Source organism: Apodemus sylvaticus, chromosome 19 (genome assembly GCF_947179515.1).
Source record: "Apodemus sylvaticus chromosome 19, mApoSyl1.1, whole genome shotgun sequence".
NCBI lineage: Eukaryota > Metazoa > Chordata > Mammalia > Rodentia > Muridae > Apodemus > Apodemus sylvaticus.
The window spans coordinates 31,252,033-31,271,746 of NC_067490.1; the positions used below are offsets into that span (position 1 = coordinate 31,252,033).

General features: G+C 38.6%; 1 pseudogene; it reads right to left on the reverse strand.

Moving 5' to 3' along the window:
- Positions 1-9,199: 9,199 nt before the first annotated feature.
- LOC127669186 (very-long-chain 3-oxoacyl-CoA reductase-like) lies at positions 9,200-18,433 on the reverse strand (annotated as a pseudogene).
- Positions 18,434-19,714: the final 1,281 nt, after the last annotated feature.

Sequence of the window (19,714 nt, forward strand, 5' to 3'; positions counted from 1 at the left end):
ACTGGTCCTTTTCTGTCTCTCTTTTCTGCTTTTCCTAACCACTGTAGCCAGGACTCTCTGTAGAATCCTTTGTGTCATTTTTCTTTCTTTCTCTTTCTCTGTTCCTTCTCCTCCTCTGTGTTCCTGTAATGGTAGACTTTCTCAGCAACTTGCATTAAATCCCTGAATGGTTTATCCTGTCTTTTTAGCCTCTGAAGCTTTTCCTGATATCTCTACTAGCCTGGTCTATAAAAGCCATTGTCACAGTAGCTTTATGCTTGGGTCATAGCGTGTATATTGGCAGAATGCCTCCATGATCCACTCTAAAAAGACTGTGGGTGACTCATCTGGTCTCTGCTTAACCTCACATACCTTGGTCAAATCTGTGGGTCATCATGTGGCCCTCTTGAGTCCTGCCAATGGAGTCTGATGGTGGACCTTCAGGTGTCCCTTACCTTTTGCCATATTAAAATCCCAGTCAGTTCTAGTTAGGGGAACCCTGCTGTCTAGGACAACCTGGTCAATCGATGGTGTCCCCATGTCTGAGGGGGCATTCTTTCTCATTTCCTGCCTTATAAATAAAACAGTCTCTGGGCAATTGGGGACCCCCTCCTGCCCCTTCCTCTGGTAAAGGGGAGTGTAATGGCCCTGGTCCTGTATGGGCTGAGGATCCCAGAACTTCAAGGTTAGGAGATATGGAGGAGGAGGGTCTTGGAACAACAGGCTCACTGTTGAAGGGTCTTGGGTGATTAACTTCTTCTCAGATCTGGATCCCTCCTCTCACGCTTCCTTCTTCTTGAAGGCCAGAACCAGTGAGGTGGGTCTTGGAAAAGAAAGGCTTTTATCTCGGGTGTATGTGTGTGTGTGTGTGTGGGGGGGGTCTTCCACTAGATTCTTCCAAGTAACTATATTGGCACTTGGTCCAGATGCCTGAGGGATTCTGGCCTAAAGACTCTCTCGTCTCCTGCTTTGATCACCTGCAAATGAAAATGTCATCAGTCTAAGTCAGTCTAACTCCAAGAACACAGAACAAGATACCAACAAACACAGAGAAAAACAATCACTCACAGACAGCTCAACCCTGCCCCAGACTGGTGTCCAGGTCCAAGAAGACAGAGAAAGACAATCAACACACAGTTTGCCCCTTCCATGGGCCCAGTTACAGACACCAGGTGTTCCTGCTCATATGACAGGAGCCAGATAAACCAGGTTAAAGCAAGACTCAACTCTCACCATTACTGTTTTGCCCTTTACAGAAGGAGGGGAGCCTTCCTGGCTCTCTGGGGGAGGGGGACTGGAGCTGAAGTGAAATGTATAGATTTCTGTTAGGCCTGTTTTGTTCATAACGGCATGTCAGCTTCAGTATTTCTCGGTTTAGTTTTGTCTAGACAAGCCATCCATTGACGAGCATGGGGTATTGAAGTCTTCCAATATTAATGTGTGAGATGCAATGTGTGATTTAAACTTTAGAAATTTCTTTTAACCATTGTGAGTATCCTTCCATTTGGGACATAGATGTTAAGAATGAAAATGTCACCTGGGCAAATTTTTCCTTTGATGAAGATGAAGTGTCCTTCCCCATCTCTTTTATTAATTTTGCTCCGAAATCTATTTTGTTAGATATTCAGATGGCTACACAGGTTGCTTCTTAGGTCCGTTCTCTTTGCCCTAGGTTATGTCCTATCCTTGCTATCGAGGTGTGTTGCTTAGATGCAACAGAGGAAGGGATCGTGTTTTCACACCTGTTCTGCTATTTTTGTTATTTGAGAATTGAGACTATTGATATTGAGAGTTATTAATGACCAATGAATATATGCCAATTCCACTTATTTTGTTGTTATTGTTAGTGTTGTTGCTGTGGGTAGTGGGAGGGCATGTGCTTTCCTTTTTTGGTTTTGCTGGTGTGGATTTATTTCTTTCCTGCATTTTCTCAGGTGTAGTTAACCTCCCTACATTGGAGTTTTCTGCACCTTTTACAAAGATGAAGTTATAGATAGGCGTTGTTTAAGTTAAATTTATCATGTATTATCTCATTTTTTACCCATGTATGGTGATTGAAAGTTTTTCTGGGTATAATAGCCTGTGCTGACATCTGGTTTCTTAGAGTCTGCAGGCCATATGTCTGAGCCCTTCAGGCTTATTGAGTTTCCGTTGAGAATCAGGTGTAGTTCTAATAGGTCAGCCACTTGCACTTACCCTTGCAGCTTTTAACATTCTTTCCTTGTTCTGTATGCTTAATGTTTTGATTATTTCATGAGGGGTTTTCTTTTCTTGTCAGATCTATTCAGTGTTCTGTATGCTTCTTTTAACTTCATGAGTACTTCCTTACTTTATTTCTTATTATTTATTCCTTATTATTTTGTTTATGATAATTTTTCTATGATTTATGTATGGGCCTTTAAGCTGGATCTTTCTCCTTCATCTATTCCTATTATTCTTAGATTTGATATTTTCATAGTTTTCCATATTTCCTGAATGTTTTATGTCAGGAAGTTTTTTAGATTTAATATTTCCTTGACTGAATTATCCATTTTTTCTATTATATTTTCAATGCCTGAGATTCTGTCTTCCATCTCTTATATTCTGTTTAAGGTTTAAATGAAAATAAATCAATACTTATATTCCTGGCATTAAAAATTAAAAATACCCTAGGGCTGAAATTTATACTTTTTTGCTTTCTCTCTTTTTTAATTTTATTTATTTATTTATTTATTTATTTATTTATTGCTTTCTCTTTACAAAGAAATTACCTAAGGACCAGGTTCAATTTTCTTTGGGCACCCATTTAGCTATTTAAAAGGAAATTATGAGTTATGCTGTTTTTCTTTACCACAGAAATTCACTTGATCTTCTGAAATTAAAATATGTATAATCAATAGTCAAATTTTAAGCTCAGTGTTTGGCATTAGTTTTAAATTATCATATTTTTCTCCCATTCAAACCTAAACAACTGGGTATCAGAATTATTATTTTTAATTTCTTTCCTTTAAAAATTAGTTTCAAATAAATATAAGAATTAATCTTCTGACTTTTATCACAACTGTATGACACCAACTTCTGGTAGATATACATAGTGGTTATGTTTACTTGTAAGAGATGTTTCTTCAGAAATTAATGATTGCATCAATTAAATCATTAATGGTATCCTAGTAGGTTATTCAGGAGTATAAGTGCTCATGTGAGTGCGAGTAGAGATTAACAGTCATTCAAAAGACTGTTAGTCCTTAGTGTAGGTGTTTGGCAATATTAAGACCTGTAGACTCATTTTTAATTCCTGTCACTGTGGTTTCCTAACTCCTGAAGACCTATGCAGAGTATACAATCATATCATAAATCGTGGCTATTACTTGAGGAATGACTACACTGAACATAAGTTCATAGACTCTTATTTATGGTTCTGTTCTATTGGTTGCTTTTTTATCCATGTAAAATTACTCCTTTGCATTATTCAGAGCAAAGAGCTCAACATAAAGTAAAGAGAGGCAATTATAAGCTCTCATTACTAAGATTAATTATGTACTTTGGTTCTGCAGGTAAGCAAACTGAAGGTAGTGAATTAAGAGGGGCAAAATCCTGGTTGTTATTTGCTTTTTAAATCACAAGCCCTTGACATTGTCTCCTCTCCTTTGAAATGTGTTAAAAAGTAACCGATGGCAGAGTCTTTTCTTTCGATATTTTTGTTTGTTTGTTTGTTTGTTTTGTTTTGTTTTGAGACAGGGTTTCTCTGTATAGCCCTGACTATCCTGTAACTCACTCTGTAGACCAGGCTGGCCTCAAACTCAGAAATCTGCTTGCCTCTGCCTCCCAGAGTGCTGGGATTACAGGTGTGCCCCACCACCGCCAGGCTAAGTCTTTTCTTGATAAGAATTCTATTTTACTTTTTTCATTATTTATTTATTTATTTATTTATTTATTTATTTATTTATTTATCTATTTATTTATGAGATAGGATATTATATAGCTCAGGCTAGTCTCAAACTCACTATATAATCAAAGATGACATTAAACTTTTGATCCCCCTGTCTCAGTATCCCATATACTGATATTGTAGACATGAGTCACTGTGCCTAGTTTTATATAATACTAGGGATCAAACTCAAGGCTTCATGCATGCTAAGGAGGTACTCTAGCAACTGAGATGCATCCTCAGCCCTCTACCCCACTCTTCAGATCTGTTCAATAGATTCAGAGTTACAAGTAAAAGAAGCACACATAAAAACATTCTTGAAGATCTAGTATATCTCTCTCTGTCTTTCTGTCTCTCTCCTAGCTGTCTACCCATCTATCCTGCCATTTAACTATTATCTATCTGTCATCTATCATATATCTATTCGTAGGCTTGTACCCACGTAAATTTGTGCACACACATCTGTATACAGAAGCCAGAAAATGGCATTGGGTATCCTACCATACACAGGCCACTTCTCTTGAGGTAGGGTCTCTTCGACTAAAAGATGAAGTGCTTCTGTCACGGCTCTCTTTGGAAGTTTATAGATTGGTGTAAGAATCCATACTCTGCTAATGATTGCAGAGCAAGCACTCCAACCACTGAACCATCATCACTCCAGACTCAAAAAAAAAAATCTTATTTTATTGGATTGCTAATTTGCATATTTTCCAATCACTGATTATTAGAGAAAGTGCAGAGGCTTAATAACATTATCAAATAGACCATGAATTACAAATGTCTTCTTCAACTTATTAAGTTAAAAAATAATAAAATATGGCCAGAATAAACTATTTGACATTAGGTAAAACAGATTATGTTTGCATTTGCTGTAGTTAAATTTGAGTGAATATGTTTTTGTATGACTATAGTAAATTTATTTTTATCCTTTGAACTCAGTGAACTTAAGATACTTTACTAATTTAAAAATCATAATTGATAAATGAGAATCATACGTATTTAGAGTATATAATATGGTTATTTGGTATATGTGTATATCATAGTGGTCGCTATAGTCATTAACTACATTTTTTCTTTTTTTTTTTATTATTTTCTATATTCTTTGTTTACATCCCAAATGATTTTCCCTTTTCCAGTTCTCCCATCCCCATATGTTCCATAAGTCCTCTTCCCTCCACCCATTCCCCAATCAACCCCCTCCCAGTTCTCTGTTCTGGTAATGCCCTACATTGCTGCATCAAGCCTTTCCAGGACCAGGGCCCTCTCTTTCCTTCTACTTGGGAATCATTTGATATGTGAGTTGTGTCTTGGGTATTCAAAGCTTCTGGGTTAATATCCACTTATCAGTGACTGCATTTCATGTGTGTTCTTTTATGAATGAGTTATCTCACTTAGGATGATATTTCCAGTTCCAACCATTTTCCTAAGAATTTCATGAATTCATTAATTGCTGAGTAGTATTTCATTGTGTAAATATACCACATTTTCTGTATCCATTCCTCCATTGAGGAAAATTTATTAAAAATAGATTGTTTAGAACTATGATTCTTAAGTCACAAGTACTAATAAGATACTTTCATGTCTTAAAAACCTTTCCCTTGTTTATTTTCTGTACTCCTATCTTATGTGTTTTCCTTTCTTTATGCATGTGTGTGTGTGTGTATGTGCAACTCCTTTAATGAAACATTTGCAATAGCATTTTTCTATTGCAAAAAAAGTTGTAGTAAGTAATCAATGAACATAGTACTTTATTTGACATATAAATCAGAACCCCACAAGAAGACAGTAAGACACCTATCACATATTAAATAGGCTATATGCTATCATTAAGTATAAGAAATATAAAGGAGCTAGATTTTTTTTAAAAATTGTCATTGTTTTGCTTTGTTTTTTGAAACAGGGTCTATTATTTCCTTGTTTGGCCTGAAATTCACTACATAGACCTTGAACTCACAGAGTCCCACCTGCCTCCCAAGTGCTGGAATTAAAGATGTGTATGTGCCACCAAACTATCCAAGTGCTAGCTTTTCTTAAAAAATCACTTTCTTTCTTTACTTCTTTCTTTACTTCTTTCTTTCTTTCTTTCTTTCTTTCTTTCTTTCTTTCTTTCTTTCTTTCTTTCTTTCTCTCTTTCTTTTTCTTTCCTTATTTACTCTCTCTCTTTCTCTGTCTCTCTCTCTCTCTCTCTCTCTCTCTCTGTGTGTGTGTGTGTGTGTGTGTGTGTGTATGTGTATGTGTGTATGTGTGTGTGTGTGTGTGTGTGTGTGTGTGTGTGAACTCTGGAATACATGTGTATGTCAGAGGACAATTGGGAGAAGTTGGTTATCTTCTGTCATGTGGTTTCTGGGGATCAAGCTCAGGTTGTCAACCTTGGTAGAAAGAGCCTTTATGTACTAAGGCATTCCACTATCCCTAGGGTACAAGGTGTAATTTTTCCTCTCCTATGCCTTTCTTCTTATTGCTTCTTAGACTTCTAAGATGTCTCAGACCTTCACAAGAATTACTAAATGCAATTTCATTAGCAAAGCATAAGTCAGTGTAATCTCATAATTACTCTTAACAGAAATTTTCAGGCTTTGTATAGTTTTCTTCAAATAAGTAAACATGAACCATTACTAATGCCACAGTCCTGTAATCCCAGCTTCTTAGTAAATTGAGGAAGAAAGGTTGTAAGTTCAAGACTAGCCTGTACCATTTAATGAGAATATCTCAAAAATAAAAAATAAAAAGGCTGGGGATGTAGGTCTATGATAGAGTATTTGTCTAGCATGTGTGAGACCCTAGGTTCAACCTTAGGTAGTAAAAATAAAAGATCCTATAGGTTTTTACAAGAAAGATTTTATTTGAATATGCCAAGTGTAGTGACTTGAATGGGAATGGCCACCACAGACTTGTGTATGTCAATTCACTGCATAGGGTGTGATACTATTAGGTGTAACCTTGGAGTAGGTGTGTCCTTGTTGGAGGAATTGCGTCATTGCAGGGGAAGGTTTTGAGGTCTCCTATGCTTCGGTCTGGCCAGTGTATCACAGTCTCTCCTTGCTGCCTACAGAGTAAGATATAGAACTCTCATCTCCATCCCCAGCATCACGTTTGCCTGCATGCAGTCATGTTACCTGCTATAATGATAATAGGCTACAACTCTGAAACTCTAAGGCATCCCCAGTTATATATTTTTTCTTTCTGAGAATTACTATGGTTGTGGTGTCTCTTCACAGCAGTAGAAACCCTCACTAAGACACAAAGCCATCTACATTCAGTCAAGAAAAGTTACCTAAAATTGGCTGATCACTATTCTAGCCAACTTGTAGAACAAACACTGTTGGGGAATCCACTACAGGCTACCACTGTAGGATCCAATAGGTTTCAGACTCTTAAAAATTTCAGTAATTTTTTCAAAAGTACCACAGTTAAAAAAAAACCTATATTTTCACTAAAAATAAATCAAGGGAAAATATGATATATCTTCAAGCTACAGGGGGATCTCATAGAAGACAGTTCAAGGTACAAAGACAAGGGCATCGGATCCCATTACAGATGGTTGTGAGCCACCATGTGCTTGCTGAGAATTGAACTCAGGACCTCTGGTAGAGCAGTCAGTGCTCTTAACCGCTGAGCCATCTCTCCAGTCCAAGACAAGTCTTTTTTTTTTTTTCCCCCCCCCCCCCCCCCGAGACAGGGTTTCTCTGTATAGCCCTGGCTGTCCTGGAACTCACTTTGTAGACCAGGCTGGCCTCAAACTCAGAAATCCCCCTGCCTCTGCCTCCCAGAATGCTGGGATTACAGGCATGCACCACCACCGCCCAGCCCAAGACATCTTTTTTTTTCTTTTTTCTTTTGCTTTGTAAATAGAGACTTCATTGTATTTTACCACTCTGCTAAAATAAGGTACAATCTATTCATAATCACCAAAGTGATTATTTTTTCTACCAAGGCATCCCCTTTCATCTTAATATCCACCTTCATCATAATTGACAGGAGTAAGCACAGAGTCTACAAGCTGTGTATTCCTAGGTAGCTGGTCACATTGAAATTCAATATCAAATACAGTCAGTTGCCTGATCGTTTAGAAATATGATTACAGAAGACATATTTTCTCCTTTTTTTAAAAGACAGGTCTTAAAAGCTAAAGGACAAGGAATTTTCTAGTTCCTATGTGCATGCTTCTCTGCAAGTACTTGTTCTCTTTTTTCTTTGTAGATTGGTTTTCTATATACTCTGCTTTTTATTTATGTTCTTGAAGTCACTTAACAAATTAATATAATGAAATATAGCTTCCAAAGGCCAGTGCTTTCTTCCATAGGCAGGCATCAAGGTATACCATATACTTATTTTATTGTTGAGAGTAGTTTTTGATATCCTGAGTTTTTTTGTTATTCCAAATGAATTTGCAAATTGCTCCTTTTTTTTCAATTCAACACAACAGTTACATCATCTTTTATTGAAAGCAGATATGTGAATTCAAAATATAAGACACAGACTTAGAAATAACATGTTTCCATGACCCCTCGTTACCACAGGAGTCTGCCTTCCTAGGTAAGTAGTATGTGTACAGTGCAGACATAAGGAATGCTGGGTGTCCACAGAGGCTGGTGCAGTGCAGACAGAAGGAACGCTGGGTGCTCACACAGGCTACTTTCCTGGATCCTGTGACACCACAGGATGTTGTTGGTCTCGACATACTCTTTGGCCCACTTATCTTTACATTTCAGTCACACTATATAGCATTCAATATCGCCATACCTTTGAACAGAGCAAACGTAATGTGTGTTCCAAGAACAATATTTTGTGGACTTATGTGTTAGAAAGAACTCTGTGTTTCAATTCTACTTTTGAGAAAACCAGTTCCATATAAATACATAAGTTGGAACACACACTTAGAAAAGCTTATAGAAATCGATGTAAACGGTATGGTATCTGCTCATAATAAATTAACTAAACCCTGTTCCCTCTAATGTTAAAAATAAAAAGGTAGCTAGCCTTTATACTTTATAGTAGGCTCCAGATGAAATATACCATGATCACTGGCATTCTGGGCCAGATGGGTTTGTGTTGACCTCTGTCATACTTGGAATTGTTCCTTTCTGTCAAACTGTTCTACATACTTTTGCCAAGAACGTTTACATTAACCTTCAAATTACTCCTGGCTATAATCCAGAATATATGTTAGGAGCCTCTAAAAGGAATTTGTTTTCTGCCAACTGAACCATGTTAGTAATTACAGAGGCAACAGTAGAGACTGGGGACAGGCAGGTGTCCGGTGTGCAAGCACAGGTCGAGCATCTGGCCAAGGGCTCAGTGACACAGCAGCACTTAGTTCTGCTTGGTTTTCTTCAGACAGCGATTCTGCAAAGACTTGTTGAAACCCATGGTTATTTTAAAATAAATCCAACAAGGCAAAATTGAGTTTATTGAGCTCACGAGAGCATGGATCACATATCCAGTGGTCTGGGTCTGCAAACCTACTTTTTTTTTTTTTTTTTGAACCAGCACCATTTTTTTTATTCGATATAATTTATTTACATTTCAAATGATTTCCCCTTTTCTAGCCCCCCACTCCCCGAAAGTCCCGTAAGCCCCCTTCTCTTCCCCTGTCCTCCCACCCACCCCTTCCCACTTCCCCGTTCTGGTTTTGCCGAATACTGTTTCACTGAGTCTTTCCAGAACCAGGGGCCACTCCTCCTTTCTTCTTGTACCTCATTTGATGTGTGGATTATGTTTTGGGTATTCCAGTTTTCTAGGTTAATATCCACTTATAAGTGAGTGCATACCATGATTCACCTTTTGAGTCTGGGTTACCTCACTTAGTATGATATTCCCTAGCTCCATCCATTTGCCTAAGAATTTCATGAATTCATTGTTTCTAGTGGCTGAATAGTACTCCATTGTGTAGATATACCACATTTTTTGCATCCACTCTTCTGTTGAGGGATACCTGGGTTCTTTCCAGCATCTGGCAATTATAAATAGGGCTGCTATGAACATAGTAGAGCATGTATCCTTATTACATGGTGGGGAATCCTCTGGGTATATGCCCAGGAGTGGTATAGCAGGATCTTCTGGAAGTGAGGTGCCCAGTTTTCAGAGGAACCGCCAGACTGATTTCCAGAGTGGTTGTACCAATTTGCAACCCCACCAGCAGTGGAGGAGTATTCCTCTTTCTCCACACCCTCTCCAACGCCTGCTGTCTCCTGAATTTTTAATCTTAGCCATTCTGACTGGTGTAAGATGAAATCTTAGGGTTGTTTTGATTTGCATTTCCCTAATGACTAATGAAGTTGAGCATTTTTTAAGATGCTTCTCCGCCATCCGAAGTTCTTCAGGTGAGAATTCTTTGTTTAACTCTGTACCCCATTTTTTAATAGGGTTGTTCGGTTTTCTGGAGTCTAACTTCTTGAGTTCTTTATATATATTGGATATTAGCCCTCTATCTGATGTAGGATTGGTGAAGATCTTTTCCCAATTTGTTGGTTGCCGATTTGTCCTCTTGATGGTGTCCTTTGCCTTACAGAAACTTTGTAATTTTATGAGGTCCCATTTGTCAATTCTTGCTCTTAGAGCATATGCTATTGGTGTTCTCTTCAGAAACTTTCTCCCTGTACCCATGTCCTCAAGGGTCTTCCCCAGTTTCTTTTCTATTAGCTTCAGAGTGTCTGGCTTTATGTGGAGGTCCTTGATCCATTTGGATTTGAGCTTAGTACACGGAGACAAGGATGGATCAATTCGCATTCTTCTGCATGCTGCCCTCCAGTTGAACCAGCACCATTTGTTGAAAAGGCTATCTTTTTTCCATTGGATGTTTTCAGCCTCTTTGTCGAGGATCAAGTGGCCATAGGTGTGTGGGTTCATTTCTGGATCTTCAATCCTGTTCCATTGATCCTCCTACCTGTCACTGTACCAATACCATGCAGTTTTTAACACTATTGCTCTGTAGTATTGCTTGAGGTCAGGGATACTGATTCCCCTAGATTTTCTTTTGTTGCTGAGAATAGTTTTAGCTATCCTGGGTTTTTTGTTGTTCCAGATGAATTTGATAATTGCTCTTTCTAACTCTGTGAAGAATTGAGTTGGGATTTTGATGGGTATTGCATTGAATAATGGCAGACTTCACAAATATCTCAGCAGAGGGTTTATCCAAAGTCGCCTTCCGTATTTGTTTTTAATTTATTTATTTATTTATTTATTTATTTATTTATTTATTTATTTATTTATTTTTTGCCAGCTTTGTAGCTACAGAGTATGGCAGGATACTCTGCACAAAGATGCCCTTCCTCTTATACTCCTCATGGAGGCACTGAGAAAAGAAATCTACAAAAGCCTTGGTTGCCGAGAAGATTGTCAAAAGTGGAACCGAGGAGATGTTGAGAATCGCCCTTTAGATCTTTCTACCATGCCAGGCAGCACCAAGCGTGTCACCTTGCAAACCGAAAGCACATTAATATTTATCAGTTTTTTGATGGTGTTATCCAAGTCGGAAATTTCCAAAATGTATTCTAGATACTCATATGACATGCCCACATTATTCACTAACACGCCAACCTCAAGACCAGATAGGCCTGTCTTAACTTTGTCATAAATATCATCCAATGAAAAGTCGACAGCAATGGTCCTTGTTTCAACGTTGAGTTTTTCTTTGATGTTGTTGGAAACCTGATTCAGTTTATCCCGAGACCTGCTGATCGGGACAATCTTCGTTTGCTAACTCTTCTGCATATGATTTTCCAACTCCATCAGTGCCACCTGTAACAACTGCACATTCTCTGAGCCGTGGGCTGACCCAGGGCTCATAGCCCACACACCACACCTGGAAAGCCAGATAAGTAATGGCGCCTGCACCTACCCAGTATAGGAAGCCAGCGACCAGAAGAGGGCGCTCTATGGCTACTGATTAGGCCTCACTACCACAGTGAATGGGGCAAATTGCTCTTTCTTTTTTTTTTTTTTCCGTTTTTTTTTTTTTTTTTTTTTAATTCGGTATATTCTTTATTTACATTTCAAATGATTTCCCCTTTTCTGGCTTCCCACTCCCCGAAAGTCCCATAAGCCCTCTTCTCTCCCCCTGTTCCCCCCCTACTCCTTCCCACTTCCCTGTTCTGGTATTCCCCTATACTGCTGCACTGAGTCTTTCCAGAACCAGGGGCCACTCCTCCGTTCTTAGAATAGAGTTGTAATTTTGTTAGGGATTGCATTGAATATGTAGGTTGCTTTCCTCAAGATGGCCATTTTTACTCTATTAATCCTGCCAATCCACGAGCATGGGAGATCTTTTCATCTTCTGAGATCTTCAGTTTCTTTCTTCAGAGGCTTTAAATTCTTGTCATACAGATCTTTCACTTGCTTGGTTAAAGTTACAAGGTATTTTATCTTATTTATGACTATTGTGGAGGATGTAGTTTCCTTAATTTCTTTCTCAGCCCATTAATCCTTTGAGTATAGGAAGGCTACTGATTTTTTGAGTTAATTTTATATCCAGCCACTTTGCTGAAGTTGTTTTTCAGCTGTAAGAGTTCTCTGGTGGAATTTTTGGCGTCATTTAAGCATATTATCCTGTTATCTGCAAGTAGTGATATTTTGACCTCTTCCTTCCAATTTGTATTCCTTTGGCATTCTTCTGTTGTCTAATTGCTCTGGATAGGACTTCAAGTACTATATTGAATAGGTAGGGAGAGAGTGGGCAGCCTTGTCTAGTCCCTGATTTCAGTGGGATTACTTCAAGTGTCTCTCCATTTAGTTTGGATGTTGGCGACTGGTTTGCGGTATATTACCTTTACTATGTTTAGGTATGGGCCTTGAATTCCTGAATTTCCAAGGCATTTATTTATTTATTTATTTATTTATTTATTTATTTAGGTTTTTTGAGACAGCATTACACCCTGTAGCCTGGACTGTCCTAGAACTCACTCTGTAGACCAGGCTGGCCTCGAGCTCAGAAATCCACCTGTCTCTGCCTCCCAAGTGCTGGGATTAAAGGCGTGCGCCACCACTGCCTGGCCCAACACTTTTACCATGAAGGGGTTGATAATCACTTAGTGTGATAGAATCATGAGGATAGTTCCCATGATGGTAATTGATCCCATGATGCCAGATGTACTCAAACTCACACAGATCCATTAAATGTGTGCAGATTTTATACTTATCATACCCCAATAATGCTTTAGAAAGACATAATTTGGAAAGTGTGGGGATATGTTAGTCTGAAGACAACAGTTACATCTAAAGGACTTCCAGTTGACCCCACATCTTGCAAGTGACCTCTGATGATATGATGAAGATGAAAAATCAGACTACATCATGGGACTTGTCCACATAAAGTAGACAATACATTTGTGAGATTCATCATTCACAGTAACAGTGTTTGGAATAAGATCCAGGGAACATACAAAGAGAAAGTCCATTTGAAAAGTATCTATACTAGATATTCTTTGGGAAGTCTGTGCTGTTATAAGTGCAGATTCATCTGTAAAAAGAAAAAGAGGAGATCCAAGAACACAGCTGCTCCCTTGGGGCAGGGTGTTTTGCAGCTCAGGCTGACCTTGAGCCTACTATATAACTGAAGCTGGTCTTGAACATTCAAAGCCTTGGTCCTCTTACCTCTAGTTCCTAAATTCTGGGATTACAAGTATGTACAAATCTGTTTAGGAACAATTGTTTAAATATTATTAGAAAAAATAATAGAAAAACTTACATTTGAAATGATGAGGTCTGGTATGTCATTGAAATGTTCTTGATACTAAAATAGATTAATATAAAATGTTCATATATCTAAATCATAAAAATGAGGAAAAAACCACGAGATGATGATGTTAACTGGCTTAGTTGAATTTTTCTACAATGTATGTATAATGCATCCCATTGTACCCTATAAATAAATTCTATTTTTTGGATTTCAATTATCTTCACCTTCTGATTGGCTAATTTTGCAGAGCACATCGTCCATTGCCTTCTAAGAGGAAAAGTTTTGATCATGCAATTATGTGACCAAAGCAAACAAACAAAGAAATGATGAACTAAACAAAACAAAAAATCTTGAGGAAGCTGTAGTGTGTCCCCGTATACCCTTTTGTCCATACATCTTTACTTGCAAATGTCCATTGTAATGAGTCATTGGTGAGGCCTCTGGCTTCTGGTTCACTATCAATACTGGGTCCTCACAGGCACTTCTCTCAGATGTCCTGTTGTTGCCCTTTGTCACAGAAATCCTGCAGCTTTGGATCTGTCTGACTGACCCCTTCATATACAACGAAATGCTGGAGTCAGCATTTCATTGATGGGGTAGATATTGGAGTGGGACCAACTCAAAAGTCTTGGATCTGGGCCTGGGTAGTAGCTGAATTGGCCAGTGTGCCCACCCTCCCATGCCCATATCACCAGGGCCAGCTCTCCAGCACTGCCCAGGCTTATTTAGTGCATCTGCCAGCAAGGGCCATGGACAGTTCTCCAGAGTTCATGCCCTTGGGGCCAGCTCATCTGCGCTCATGCCACCAAGGCCAACTCTACTGTGCTACCTAGGCGAGGTTCAGGGCCTGCTCTCCTAACTGCAGCAGCCAATGAGGTGTAAGGCAAGCTCTGAACAGCTCTTGGGTATCAACATGGTCCCAGGCTGCAGCCCAAACTAGTCATGGTAGTCATATAGTCCCCTGTTGCACTATGGCCATAGAAGCAGGCATGGCCCTCAGCAGCAGCAGCAGCAGCACAGGCTGGGAATTTACCATGGTCTCAAGTGGCAGGGCAGGGTAGTGGTATCAGGCTACTCCTCTCCACCCTTGTGTCTCCAGTTCTGTCTTTCTTCAAAATGCTTAACCCATTCATTTTTCTTTCTTTTCCATCTCTTTACTACATACTGGTACATACAGTGTAGTGGCTCCTGCTGCTGCTGAACCACATGACTGGTGGGCATCTGGGTGTCTTTCATTTGTCCCCCCTCTGCATGGCATGGTGGCAGGTAGGCTTCTGGTGTCCTCCATGTGAGATTTTTTATGATCAAGAAAATAATACTTCAAGACATAATTTAAATGAAAAAAACCCATCAAAATGAAAAAGCATAAATATCCACAAACAAAAGACCCAAAATAACGAGTGAAAATGTGCCTGCTCTCAGTTATTTTTCTATTGCTGTAGAAGAATACTATGACCAAGGCACCTTGTAGAGGAAAGAGGTTATTTGGAGTTTACAGTTCCAGGAGGATAAGAAACCAGCACGATCACATGGAGAAGCATTACAGAAAGAACCAGAACCGGGACACAGGAGCAGCTGAGACTTCCTCACACCTCCAACCCCAAATGGGAAACAGAGAGAGTGATACATTTCTTCCAGCAAGGACTTACTTCTTAAGCCTCCCCAAATAGACACCAGGCATTCAAATTCAAGAAGAATTCTGGTGGACAGTGATCACTCAAATTATTATAGTACTGAAAATATATTTTAAGAAAACCAAGGGACTAGGTCTATTTTTACAGACTCTTTTTCTTGTGATTCCATAAATAATTCAGAATTATACCTACTTCCTGGATTTATTTCTTAGAACTGGGTAGTAAAAGTCATACAGAATGATTTAAGATATACGGAAGGTGAGTGTAGATTATATAGAAATGCCACAACATCACATCTTAGGGCTTGTTCATCCTTAGATTCTAATGAAAATGGGGTCTTAGAACCAGTCCCACACAGACACAGAGGGACAATAGTACCAGTCTCGCTTTCAGATTAGAAAAATTATGTTCATTTTTTATTTACAGAAGGAGGTATGTCACCGAAATACAAATGAGAATATATTGAACAATAAAGCATTTTCCTGACATAATTGAGAAAAATCTATTTGATATCTCTAAATTATTACTAATTTTTATAAATATTTAGATTTGAGCATATGTTAGTTCATTTTGGATATCATGGATATAACAAAAGTTTTCTTGTCTCTGAAAACTCATATATTTTGTTTGTTTCAAAACAATATAATTTATTCAAAATTTAAGATTATTAATGATATAATTTAATTTAGGAATCATGGTTTTTTTCTAAATTTATAAACCAAGCCTGATGACTTCAGTTAGCTCATAAATAAATAGAATTCAAAATCCTCATTTTCTGTGGCAAATATTTAATTAAGTGAAAAGCAAGTGAGTAGTGAATGGTGACAGATACAGTAACTAGAGAAAATTAGAAATGAAATTTTATAAAGACCTTTTATTGCTCTAAAAGTAAGTAAACATCTTTCCAATTAGCATTGTGTAGTTGAACAATCTCAATTCAGTTTAGCACACACACACAAAAAAATCTTTTCAGAAAAGAACTATGGGTTTCTTATTTTGCATTTTAGAAACTCAAATCCAAACTAAACTTCAAAAGAAGAAACGTAATCTCTGAGGAAAGATGGAGCATTATTGTGTAATTGTGGGAACTAGCCGTGAAATATGATGAACTTTGTATAGGTGCCTTGGATTCAGACTTCAGTGTGTGAGCTGGGTATGGTGGTGCCAGCCTGTCATTCCAGCACTTAGAAGACGGAGGAAGGAGAATCAACAGGAATTCAAGGCTATTCTGGCAAGACTGTTTAAAGAAACTAAACCAAAAATAAAACAAAACTAAAACCCACAATAAAAGAAGACAAAAAGCCTGTGTGTAACTTACTGTGTGTAACTTACTGATGTAAATGTGTCAGCATGGAAATATTACTTTTTCTAGAAAAAATGTATTTTCACTAAGACATGATTTTAGCATGTAATAAATCTCCTCTCTTCCTCTTCCTCTTCCTTCCTTCCTCCTTCCTTTCTTCCTTTCTTCCTTCCTCCCTTCTTTCATTTTCTTAGTCTATTGTAGACCATGTAGGATCATGAATTTAAGGCAAGGCTAGGCTTCATAATGATATCTTATCTTGAAGCAAGACATCTCAGAAAATTGAATGTAGTGGTACATGCCTCCAATCCTAGTGCTTGGGAGGCAGAGGCCAGAGGATCTTTGTGAGTTTTAGTCCATCCCTGGTACATAGTGAGACCATGTCTCAAAACAAAAACAAAACAGAACAAAATACCTCTAGAAAACTAGCTTTACTTCAAGAAAGTATATAAAAGAACAAGTGAGGCATTTTATTTTTTTCATTATAAAACTCATTTGGTTGTTTTACTAAGAGCTTAGATAAAAGCTAAGATGAAGGAGAGCAGTCTAAGACATCTGATAAATTTTCTTAAATACAACAATAAATTGACAATAAATAAAATAGTCATTTATAAATATATTTGTGTATGTATTAGTTAGGGTTTTATTGCTGTGAACAGACACCATGACCAATGTAAGTTTCATAAAAAACAACATTTACTTGGGGCTGACTTATAGATTCAGAAATTCAGTTCATTGTCATCAAGGCAGAAGTATGGCAGCATCCAGGCAGGTGTAGTGCAGGAGGAGCTGAGGGTTCTACATCTTTATCCAAAGGAAGCCAGGAACAGACTGGGCATCCTCAGGCATCTAGGAGGAAGATCTCTAAACCCAACCCCACAGTGACACACTTCCTCCAACAAGGCCACACCTTCTAATAGTGCCACTCCCTGGGACAAGCATATACAAACCATCACAGTGTATATATTTACTAATAAAATACTTATTTCATTATGCCAACAAAAAAACCTTGAGTCAGTTATCTTGCTGAAGTATGAAAACTAGAAAGGGAGGTGGGGAAAGGGAAATGGCTTCTTTTCTAACCACATTCCTTTAGGACCCCAACAGGCATCAGAGCCAGAAACAAGGCCTATTTGCAATGAGGAGTCTTTCAGGGAAATGCCCCCTCCCAATGTAATTAAGATATCAAATGCCTCTGTGTGTAAGAGTGAACCAGAGATAACCCCTTGCTTCCACCTTTTATACCAGGAGAGCTATGAGGAAAACACAACTGAGAGTCTCGATATGAGAATGGGTAGATAATACTAACAAGTCTTTAAATAAAGAAATCAATAAATCATTACATAGAAGAGAATGAATTTACTAACACACGGGAATTGAAAAGCAGCCCAAGGAGCCCTGTCTCTGCTTTGGAACACATTTGCAAAATCCAAGCTGCTGATTTCTGCTTCCATATACCTGCTTGTCAGGAAACACATCACATCTACTCTTTTTCCCTGAGAAGCAACTGCAACCTATATCAGGTGGAACTGGAGACCTAATGGTGGTGACATGTGTAAGAGAATGCTGAATCCCGGGGTGGAATAGGTCATTGCCCAGTAGGGTCAGCAGGCTGGTGTGCTGCAGCCTGGAGCTTACATAGATGCAAGCTTAGCCCTCTAAACTCCGTTCAGCTGTGGGATTGCCCTGACTTTGAGCAATGACAGAGGCAAGATGAGAAATGGTTCACTTTCTGGGTTGGACCTCCTTGAAGGACCACTGTGGTTCATGACACTGCTGAGGGCCATATCTGGGTCCAGGGTTCTACTGTAGCTGGGGTCAGTGTTGATGTCCACAGCCCGTGTTATGACCAAAGGCCATGTGGCTGACTGTAGTCTGGGCTGCAGGCTGAAGCCATGTTGATGTCTGTGGGCTATGCTGCCACTGGAGGCCATGTTGGTATCCATGGTCAGAGCTGCCTCTGAGGGTCTTGTCTGGGTGCACTTACTGCAGCTGCAGGCTGTGTTGGTGATCTGTGTTGTCACCAGAAACCATGAAGAAGGCCATGGTCTGATCTCTAGCTGCTGACTTTAAAGAGCAAGGAAGTTACTTTGGCAGTAGTATCGATGATTGCAGATCGATAGAAAAGGAATCCATCACAGAGAATTCTTAAAGGTTGTGATCGGGTGTCAGGAATCATTTAAGAAAGACTAAGGAAAAGAAGTGACCTTCTGCAGGTGCAGTACAATGTTTGCTTTGCTGTTATGGGTAAATTCTGGATTGCAGGGCTTTCAGAGATCTCATCTCAGGATTGTTTCATGTTATTGTTGTGTCTTTCCTGTCATAGTCTGATGGTTCATGGTCATTAGCCCGCCTTATTGGGCAGATTTTCTGCAGCTCAATGAAGAGGTACTATGTATGTCTACAATGCTATGTAGACAAACTGATGATTTCATAATTCCTGATAATGATTTTATAGAATTCCTGATTTGATTCAAATAATCTTAGGAGGAGAGTTTTAAGAGATGGTTTTAGTTGCTTTGCCAGAAAGATATAATAAAGTTAGATCCAAGAATAGAATGTGTTTATTCTTCATAAAATAGTAAGTAAAGGCTGCATAATAAGGAATGCAATGAGTTTACACACATACACTAAAAAGAGAAAAAGCCTTGGGAAAAGTTTGTGATTAAGGAAAAGTATTCATTCTAGATCAGATCCTTGGATGAAGAAGCCACAGGTGTGCACTATGCTAAAGCTAGGCCATGTCAAAATGTTGCTTTGAACTTATAATGAGCTTACAGAATGAAACACTGCTTTGAACTTGATACCAACATCCTTCTGTAACTCCCCGTGAGTTAATTTTCGAAGAACTTTTGCCTATAAAAATGTCAGAGAAAAGGAATAAGGTGGTGGCTTAGAAGAGCTCTGTTCCATCCATCCATCCATCCATCCATCCATCCATCCATCCATCCATCCATCCATCCATCCAAATGTATATTGTGGTATTTGGACCTTCGCCCCATCCACTAAATGTATATATGTATATATCTGTCTATACATCTGTGTTTAGGTATATGTGTATTATGTAACTATCCATAAATACTTGTGGAGTTGATTGAGACAGGTGGTCCGGCCCAGCCAGAACGTATGTGTGCATAAATGTATATGTATCTGTGTGTGTTATCTCTGTAAATGAATTTGTTTCTTTCCTTTTCTTTTATCTCTGGTTCACTAAG